Consider the following 8,786-nt stretch of genomic DNA (forward strand, 5'->3'; position numbering starts at 1 on the left):
AGGCCTTTAGTCCTTCGTTTAGCTATGCTGCGGTTGTTTACACTACGCCTTTTCCACCTAAAATGGCGTCTTAGCAACAAAAGTCACGTGACTGGCGGAGACCGATTAGCCTCCATCTGAAGTTATTTAGCAAAATTATTTCAGGAAATTTCAGGATTTATCTCAGAATCTTTATTTTATTAAAACCTTTTAGGATCATTTATTTAGCCTAATTAAAAATAAGATAAAGTTCATTTATCAACAGTTCAATTTTAAAGCGTCACAGGAAGTAAACATGAAGCCTCTTTCCTGTATTTAGCTGTAGGCTACATGTTCAATTTACTAAATTAGCCTTTTGTTAGCAGTTAGCTGATCTTTGAAATGCATTTTTTTAGCCGTAGAAACTCGTCTCTAAACGCTGCTGACAGAAAACTGATTAGCTGCAAATAGAATAAATGAGTTAATTATTGGAGAAATAAGTCAGTAGTTTGTTAACTTATGTAGCAGCTAAAGCTAAACTGAGCTAATGCTAATGCTAATAATATTGGCGCTAGCCTTTAGCCCTGTACTGTCAGCTCATTTCGATAAATAATGTTATCATAGTTCTAAAAGTACTAATTTAAATCATCAAACAATGTTAGAAATAAATTATTAACGACTTTTCTGACAGAACTGGATGCGTTTTACGTTCTTTTTTTGGTATTTTGTAAAAACTAAAATACAATAAAAACTAAAATACAGATAAACTCTGTAATCTTTTATTAATCATTAATAAATATTTTAGCGGACTGCTTTAAACACGTCAGACAAACTATTCAAAGGAGAGAATTTTAAAGTCATCCATTTCTCTCATAAAAGTCATTTTGATTTTATTAGATTTTCCCTCTTAGTGACGTAACTACATTATTTAAGGCGACCTGGAGGAATATCTGGTTACTAATGAGCTGAAACACACGGATGTTAAACATCTCTGCTGATAATAATGTTATTTTACTCATTTAATTAATGCAACTTCAAAAGAGGAAAATCAGCCAATTTTATAAGGATTTTATTCATTTAGCAGCTTTGAAAAGGTAAAAAGTTATTAAGGTAAGAAATAAAAACGCTAATTAAAAAATGTTTGTTCTGCTGAAACAGAAAACCATATTTAGCTCTGAGAGTTTTTAATGAATAAATGTTATTATCATCATCCAAGTTATTAACAGGTTATTTTTCTCATCATATTGGAGCAAATGACCGTTTCTCTTTATTACAATGATTTTGATTTTTTCCATGAATATAATTAACTATTATTTTGTTCCAAAGGTAATTAGGCTTTATTCTTTCCACGCGTGTCAGAAATGTCTGCATCTATTTCAGATCAAACTCAGTGATTTTTATTTCAAATAAACGGGATCTTTAATGGACAGAAATATTCATAAATCTTTAGGTTTACTTTAAATATTTCTGCTTTTATTGATTCCTCTTTCTTTGATCAGTTAAATCTGAGTTCTGCTGCTTTGCCTGGAATGTTTAGCAGCATTTAATTTAAACCTTAAACCTGGTTTTATATGAAACATTCACTGACTTGCAGAAAAAGGAAATAATTAACCCTTATGTTGCGTAACGCAGCATCCCTGCTGTTTATCCACAGCTGCTCTGATTCTATAGAAATGATCCAAACAGCAGGAACATTCAACATGTTTCATTTTATCCCGAAATAACATCTAATTATAACAGAAGAACATTAAAAGTCAGAGGAAGGGCTGATAAAGAGGGAGGCTGTCAGAGGGAAGGTTTAAAGCAGCAACATGTTGCTCTGCATAGATCTACAGCTGCAGATCTGCACTGAAAGGATCTCTGAGTCAGTAGAAAGGCGCTGTGAGGCCGAGGAGACGGACGTCCACCTCCGGGCGACGCTCTAATGACATCAGGCTCTCTGAGGGAGGCGTGTGGGCCGGAGAGCCCGGCAAACGTCCAACAGAATTACTGCGGGAATCCACACGTTGGCTGAAGCTTCCGGTTCAATCAGAGCTCCGTGCCGATGGTCCCAGACGTTCCTCTCATGTTCAGCAATGCTTTAAGGAACATTTTAAACATTAAACTTCTGTCCATTTTTCCACATGGAAGCTGGAGATGTTTCCAACATCTGCTGCTCCTCAGAGGCAGGAGCCATGAAGCAAAGTCTGGATTTAAACACCAGCAGCTCAGTTTTTCACCAGCTGTAAGCGAGACACTAAAGACTGAGACCAACATGGAGTCTGTTACAGTAAGAGATGAAATAAAAGCATAAATAACCGTTTTATGGACCATAATTGTGTCTAAATAAAGAGATTGATTAATTGATTGATTGATTGATTGATTCAGAGGGCTGCCATGAAAGAAAAGGTTTTAGTTTTACCAACTGATAAAAACAAGATCTGAAGTTAAATCACCTTCTATCCGAGCTTCAAAGAACTTATTTCACTGAGCCTGGTTCTGCTGGAGGTTTCTTCCTGTTCAAAGGGAGTTTTTCCTCTCCACTGTCGCTACAAGCATGCTTAGTGTGAGGGATTGCTGAAGAGTCCATCTTGACCAATCTGGCTGTGTTACCTGTATAAACAAACAGAATAAAACTTTTCTAGCTGCAGCTTTTCTCTCTGAGTCTCCAGTTTGAAAAGCTTCTTTGTTTATTTCCCCAGAGGATCAGTGAAGACGTTTCTCTTCCATCCAGGAAGGTTTTTCAATTCAAAATGTCATAAATAGCGTTTAGTTTAAGGCTTTATAGAGTGGACCAAAAGCAAAGCCCTGATTTTCTTTAGAAAACATGCAAATTGAACCTGAAGAGCAGCCCCCCCCCCCCCGCTTTTCTTTCTTCAAATTTTCCATTTTCAGAACATGTTCTCTTGCCGCAGTAATAATGGACCAAAATTCCCCCCATACTGCCTGACAGCATCAGTGTTTATCTCCTTGGTTCTCTGAGGTCCAGTCCTTGGGGCCGGTTGTGTCCCTGGCCCCTGATGCAGATCTGGGGCCTATTTTTATCTCCTGTCCTCCTTTGACAGGAGGGACGCTGCAGGCTGGGGGTGTGCAGAGAAAATGCTTCCATCGATCCACATCGATCTTCTTCTCTCACACTCTCCAAACTTCATTTAACGGCAGCGGAGCTGCGATCTTCCCTCCAGCTGCTGGACGTCTGTGTGATCAACACCTCCAGGAAAGAAGAAATGAGATTTCGCTTTTTTTTCCTGCTGACTCTAGATGATGGACTGATGAGCTCCTGGTCTTTATGGCCACAGGAGGAACGTTAAAATCCTCAGAGAAAATCAGCTGGTTTCTCTGATCAATTAAAGAAGCTGTTAAACACCAACGTTTTCCATTTGCTGCTTCTGACAGGGCAGAAAAAAAGACTTATGAATAAATCAGGAAGTCCAATAAGCAGAATAATGAGCAGTATAATCCAGCCAGATTATTTCCCACAGCAGGAGCTTCCAGAAGGTGAAGCCAAGGTGTCCATGAGCTAAACGTCCAGGCCAGAAGATCAGAAATACAAAGAGGTACGGAAGGGAAATCCAGGTCGGGGTCAGGAGAGAGAATCCAGGATCAAAAGCAGACAGAATCCAGACGGAGTCTGGAGACAGGTCAGGCAAACAGGTCAGAACAGGCAGGCAGGCTCAGAGGTCTAAAGGCAGAAACGAGTCAGGATGAGGCAATGAGAACAACACAGGAGACGCTAGAGAACTCTCACCAACTGCTGCATTAATCTGGCACCGATGACCGGAGTCCAGCAGCTTAAATAGAGGCTGGAGCAGGTGGATAAGATAAACAGTAAAGAGAAACTGGGCGGAGCTAGGCAGGTGAATGGGATGAACCATTAAGCCAGTCATCAGTGCCAAGATCACACATTGGGTGTCCAGGCAGGGACCACAACCGGTCCAGAACCGGTCCAGAACCGGTCTAGAACCGGTCCAGAACCGGTCTAGAACCGGTCCAGAACCTGTCCAGAACCGGTCAAGAACTGGTCCAGGGTCAATCTCCACCAATCATTCTGTTTCAAAAAGGAAATGAACAAACAAAACATCTGTATTTTCTGAATAAGCAACTATGGACAGAGGTGTTGATCATTAAACCCTTGCTAGTAAATCTATGCACACATTTCTACATCTTTGCAGCTAAGGCCACATGTTGTTAGAACTTCTCTGAAGAATAGCAGCAGCTGCTAACTGCTGTAGGCTAACAAATAAGCTAGCTGTCTCTGCTGGGAGGAGACAGTAGCTGGACCAGACTGTCCTGTTTCTAACGTCACGGCGTAGAAAATGTCATCGTTCTACTGAAACCTGCAGCCTTCATGTCTGTTCAGAAGCCCCGCCCCTTCATGAACTGTTTCCACCTGCTAAAAGCTAACCCCACCTTCCCTACCAACCTTCTTCATTTCAACAGAAAACATCTAGCAGGGTGAGCTATAATCAGGTTCAGACGCTAGCTAGTTTGTCACCTTTTAGCTGCCATTTAGCTTCTAATCACTGCTCATCGGATCCACCTGCTCCTGCCTCTATTTAAGGTGCTTGCATCCAGTCATCAGTGCCAGGTGAATCTTGTTCTCACATGCCAGCTGTGAGAGTGTTTTTAGAGTTCCTTGGTGTTTCTGATTTCCTGATCCTGACCTGTTCTGCCTCTCAACCACTAAACCTTCCTGTTCCTGTTCTGATCTGTTTGCCTGACCTGCCTATGGACTCCATCTTACTCTTCGTTCTCCAGGACTGCAGCATCTAGATCCTACCTCATTGTGGACATGGACTGAACTTGTTAATCAGGTTAGGGACTCGCATTCATAATCTACCTCCTTTAGATCTATATGGTCACTAACCTGTGTCACTGCTACTGCAGATCCACAGTCCGTCAGTTTTGTGATAATCGCTTTTTGTCTTGAATACTGGTTCCTCAGTTCTGAATCTTGGCATTATCAAAGATGGCGGCGCAACATGGAGGACAGATTTAGCAGACGGCCTTGTGGGTTAGAGCAGCGCTCTGCGCTCTGAGAAGGTTGCAAGTATCCGGTTCGATCCCCACATACAGCCACTCTGGGTCCCTGAGCAAGACCCTTAACCCCACACTGCTCCCAATAAAGAGATTTACAACATGGCGTCCTTCAGTGGCTGCACTGCTTCCTATGTATTTATAAACACCTCATTCTAAGTTAAGGACCATTTCTTTCTGATGTGATGGTTATGCTAATATAAATCCACCGTCCCTTTAAGGCGGACTCTGTCTCTTTCCGTCTTTCACCGTTTCTCCCATATGGAAATCTTTTGGGTTCAAGAACTTTGCTGCAGACGCTTCAGACGTGCAAATAAATGAACCTGAAGACACCAGAAACAGATCCAAGGGTTAAAGCTGCTTTCTGTTTGTGAGCAGGAGGCTGAGATGGAGGAAGATGAGGAAAGCTGTCTGTCGTGACCAGCTGCTCAGACTGAGGAAGAGGAGGAGGAAGAGGAAGAGTTCAGAAAAAGAGGCAGATAAAGGGTCTGAGGAGGACACTGCCAGCAGGTGTGATGAGGACACGTTTGACACCTGGCTTTTATCCTGTCAGTGGAATTGGGTTCAATTTGTCTCGACAGGCTGTGATTTCAGAACCTCTCAGGTCCGTTTGGTTCTTAGCTGCTTTCCTGAAAAAAACTGCTTCAGAAAAACAAAACGCTTCCCTGAAGGGTTGAGCAGAACAAAGGAAACAGGATGGAGGGCAGCACATCTATTCGCCATCAATCAGAACCAGAAACCAGAACCAGAACCAGAACCAGAACCAGAAACCAGAACCAGAACCGAAACCAGAACCAGAACCAGAACCAGAACCAGAACCAGAACCAGAAACCAGAAACCAGAACCAGAACCAGAAACCAGAACCAGAACCATGAACCAGAACCATGAACCAGAACCATGAACCAGAACCAAAACCAGAACCGGAACCATGAACCAGAACCAAAACCAGAACCGGAACCATGAACCAAGACATCTGATTCTGACAGCAAGAAAAGAGCCTTAAATCACAGAGATGAGATTTCACAGTGTGAACCTCTGGTTCTTCTGTAGAGTGATTCATTGATCCATTGATCCATTGATTCATTGATTCATTGATCCGTTGATTCATTTATGCAGTGATCCATTGATCCAGTGATTCATTGATCCAGTGATCCATTGATTCATTGATTCAGTGAATCACCAGGGATTCAGTAGGAAGGTTCAGAGCCGCCACTCTGCCTGAATCCACAGTTTCCCTGCAGAGCTGCTGGGTCAGCTGACTCTCTCTGCTCTCTTTGCAGTTTGTTGGAGGCTGAGAATTAAATCCAGATTATTGAACCTTCAATAATAATAATAATAATAATAATAATAATGAATTTTATTTGTAACTTACTTTACATTTGAATTCAAATCTCAAAGTGCTACATTTCAAAAAGGGAAAATTAAAACAAAGGTTAAAAGACCAAAAGATTAAAAACAGAGTAAAAGCCAACCATTAAACCTTCAGGCTGCTCTGATGACGCAGAGCCAGGAGTCATGTGACCCTCTGTTTACCACCATGATCTGCTGGTTTGGAGCAATCTGGTACTGGTGTGGAGGGATGTTAGGGTAACATCTAACTACTGAGAACCAGAGTTCAGGTTCTGATCCTCTGCAGGTTTCCTACAGGATGTGGGTCTGCAGATCCAGCTGGAGCTTCATTCAGAGTCCATTCTGTGCTGATGTTTCCAGATGTTCTCAATGAAAAGCCCAGTTCAGTTTCCTGATCTAAAATTAAATACAAATCTGGATCTGAGAGTCACTGCTTCAGATGAAACATCATAAGAACCGCAGGAAGTGTGATGATTAAAAGGTTCTGGACTCTTAGATCCATTAAATGTTTCCGGGGATAATCTGTGCGGTGAGCCTCAGTAGAACCAGAACCAGAACCAGAACCAGAACCAGAACATTTATCAGTGATGGCAGCAGAATGAAGGTCCTGAATCGTTTCAGCACCTTTCTGCTCATTTTCTGCTCGCTGAACAAAACGTTCTGGAGAAAAACCAGTTTGTTGTCAGAAAGCTGAGCTGAAAGAAGGTTCTGTGTGGAACATCTGGACCCAGACCTCCAAAGCCCGGGTCGTGTTCTGCAGCTGTGTGTGCAGAACCTCTGAAGAAGAACCAGGTTCTGCCTGATCCACTCCTGCAGATATTCTGGGTCAGAACTTTCGCAGCATGTTTCCAAACAAAGGCAGCAGTGAGAAGCTGCAGTCCTGCTGTGGTTCAGAGTCACACTCATCATGACTTCTGCAGAAATGTTCACTAGTGTTTACGTTGTGAGCTGTTAGTGAAAAATGAAGGTGACGTTCCGATGAGCTTCAGACCCGGCAGCGTTCTACAGAATCAAACAGAACATAGAAATAAAACTATCAGTTTCCATCACTGTGAGCAGAATGATAACAGAAACATAGAATCTCATTTCCTGTTTGTTTGCCTTCAGGACAACAGAACCTGAGCAGGTTTATGGTTCTGATCCAGAACCCAGTTCTCTGGGTTTAGGTTTCCTCACAGAATCAGGCCAGTGGCGCCCCCTGCAGGGGGGCTTTAACCACAGGTGGATGATCTCCTTCCAAACTGAATCGTTTTGAGTTTTATTTCTCTAAACTTTGTTAATTTTTTCCTCTAAAATTTGATTGTACCGTCAGAACAATGAAGCTGCTGACCAGAGTGTCCCGGTTCTGTCCTTTAGCATCAGTGAGGCTAATCATGGAGGTCAGGAAGCACTTGAGCTTCAGCCTCATCGTAGTTTAATCCTGAGTCATTATTCATTTTTCACCATAAACTGAATGAAACTTCAATGTTTGTCTGGATCAACATCTCTGTGTCGGTTTATTCACATTTATCTGCTGCTATTTTAAAGGACACTTTTAATGCATTAAACCTTAAAACTTGAACATTCCTCAGACTTTAAACAGACGTTTAAACCCCTCTTCTCCTTTTATTTATTTATTTGTGCTTATTTTCAGTAGTGTTTAGTGTTTTGCTTACTTATTAGATATAATACTGTGTGATTGTAGCTAATAAAGGTACCATTGTGTTTTTAACTTGTGGTTTTTTGTGTTCATTTTACCAGTGAACGATTCATCACTGGATTCACTCGTCCTTCAGAAGCATCTGAATGAACAGAGACATTAGTTTGGTTGGTGATTAATAACTGCTGATAGCAACGGCCTGATTTACTAAATTGGTGAAAAGCAGCTGGATTTTAAACAGCCGGATTCAGGAGTCCAAACTTTTATGTTAGAGACTAAGAACCCTGGTCATTAAGTGAATTACAGTTATAATCGTTTAACTGATAATAATGAATTGCTTTTATCTTTGATTTGAACGACCTATTCATTAAATATAATCTCCAGTTCAAGTTATTTAATATATTCTTAATCTTCTAGTAAACTTTCACAGCACTGCGATCATCTCTGCCGTTTGTCCACTAATTACTGCCACACTTTTTCCTTCCACTGAACTTTCCATGAAAACTCCTGGTGCAGCTGGTAGATTTATGAGGAAGTCAGTGCCCTTCGATCAGAACCTCAGTGATAAAATCCTGCCTGCTGGGCTCCTCATCCTTCTGGGGGATGCAGCTGGTTCCGTCTGGTTTTCCTGAACTGGACCAATCAGGGACCTCTTCCTGGTTTCTCTTCTTTATTTCCAGTTTTTGTCTCATTGGTTTGTTCTGGTTCTGTCCGGTGCTGCAGGTCCACTGTCTCTCCTCCTCCTTCATCTTCTTCCAGCTTCCCTTTTTTCCCTGCTTCTCTGTTTGATGCCTTTATCATCAGTTTCCACCTTTATTGGCTG

This window comes from Cyprinodon variegatus, unplaced genomic scaffold (assembly GCF_000732505.1).
Source record: "Cyprinodon variegatus isolate N-32 unplaced genomic scaffold, C_variegatus-1.0 Scaffold2941, whole genome shotgun sequence".
In the NCBI taxonomy this organism is placed as follows: Eukaryota; Metazoa; Chordata; class Actinopteri; order Cyprinodontiformes; family Cyprinodontidae; genus Cyprinodon; species Cyprinodon variegatus.